General features: G+C 51.0%; 1 pseudogene; it reads right to left on the bottom strand.

The window, feature by feature from the left end:
- Positions 1-801: 801 nt before the first annotated feature.
- On the bottom strand, positions 802-920 carry LOC148813253 (5S ribosomal RNA; annotated as a pseudogene).
- Positions 921-1,838: the final 918 nt, after the last annotated feature.

Below are 1,838 nucleotides of genomic sequence, written 5' to 3'. Positions count from 1 at the left end.
GACAGGGAGGAACAACAGCAGCTCCTACAGCGCTTGATGATAATAAGGCCTTGTTCTGTTAGAGTGGAGAGACTGTCATTGCAGAAGTGTTTTAAACAAATGAATAATGCTTTAGTATATAAGAACTTTACAGAGATGTATAATAATGTGGACACTAAGATTATATCAAAGATTATATCTGATGTGCTTGGTCCAATATCAGATATGGAAGAGTTACGACACCACGAACTGCGTGGCTGCGATAGGATCCCAGTTCGAAAGGAGTCGATGATACTGCTGGTTCTCGGTTTCTTTTAGTTAGAGGTCCGGAGAGGCATTTCAAGCTGGTTCCGGACATTCATTCCCTTTTCAAAGTCAGTTGTTTTGCTGTAGTCTGCATTATTTAGGCTGATTATCGAGGTTAGCCTTTATTTGGTCATGGGGACCTCGGTACTGTATGCTAATTCTAAAGACAGTTTCACCCATTTTCTGATTGCTAGGTTCTGTACCAGTGCAGACATGTCAAACAGTGAATGGCTGTACCTCTATTGTATCCGTGCTCAATGAATGAAATCAGTAATAAATGAATATATGTATAGTTGTACGAAAAACAAGTGGTTTATCGACTCATCTTCATTTGTAGATTTCGAGGCAGCTTCGATATTCGTTTTACAAACGGGGTTTTTTTTTATATGGGTCACACACATGCCATAGCAACAAAACATCTCTAGAGATGAGGCTATAGATCACCTTTCCATCCTCCAGGTTTTCCTCCCAAAGCCTACGGCACCAATGGCGACCCCTGCTGGCCGAGAGAGCAAAAGCTTGCAGCACCAGGTATTCCCAGGCGGTCTCCCATCCAAGTACTAACAAGACCCGACCCTGCTTAGCTTCTGAGATCAGACGAGATCGGGCGCGTTGAGGGTGGTGTGGCCGCAAGTGAAAGCAGTGGCGCCTGACTCGCTACTTGAAGCTGTGTGTGGCTGGGGCTCCGTGCTCCCCGAGCAGGACTGAAGGATCGATCGTGTGCAACTCTTTGGAAAGGAGCTTCATTCCAAATCGCATTGCGTGCCTGGATGTTGGCGAATGTGCTCCCTAGTGTTGGCTTGTCTCGCACTGGAGGAGGACAAACAAACTGCACGGAGGAGCACAAGGCAAGTCTTCACAAGACAAAAACCTCCAGTGCACAGCACTCTGAAAACATTTCTGGGCTGTCGCGTGTTTATTTCAGCACATAAAGCGCACCAGTCCAACACGTCGGCCGGGCGCGCGGCGCCTCCGCCCTCTTGTGGCCTTGCGGCGTCAGAGCAAGAGGTTCCTTCTCGCTGCCTTTCCGCTGTGTTGCAGAGCCCCGAGAGGGAACCTGGAGCGCACACTTTCTGGGGGGGGGGGGACAGTGTTCGCGCTCTGCCCCCGGTCTCTTGCACGAGTACTAAATCTCACGGCGCCAGCCAGCGGCCAGGAGACAAGTACAATATCGCGGGACAGGGGGGCCTCTTCATTGATTGTTACATATGAGACGGGGATTAGGAGGAGACCCCGACTGATTGGTAAAGGGGAACACTAACACCAGAGTGACACCCCCGGCGTCTCTTTTTGAGAGACGTCTTGGGATTTCTTAATGGCCAAGGAGGGTCGGGACCTCGGTTTTACGCCTCCCCCGAAGGACGGCGCCTGTTTGTGCAGCAGAGTGTCGCCATCAGGATGCTGGGGCATAAGAAAGCCACACAGACCGCAGGGTGAGCGCTCCCTACTGGTCCCAGTCACACCTCTTGCAGGAGCAGCAGCAACCTGAGCTTTTCCGGGGGGAATCTCCCATCAGGGTGCCGGCTAGGCTCACACCTGCTGGGCTGCCGTGG

This window comes from Atractosteus spatula (genome assembly GCF_055471065.1).
Source record: "Atractosteus spatula isolate fAtrSpa1 chromosome 10 unlocalized genomic scaffold, fAtrSpa1.hap1 SUPER_10_unloc_1, whole genome shotgun sequence".
Taxonomy (NCBI): domain Eukaryota; kingdom Metazoa; phylum Chordata; class Actinopteri; order Semionotiformes; family Lepisosteidae; genus Atractosteus; species Atractosteus spatula.
This window is presented reverse-complemented; position numbering and strand designations above follow the sequence as displayed.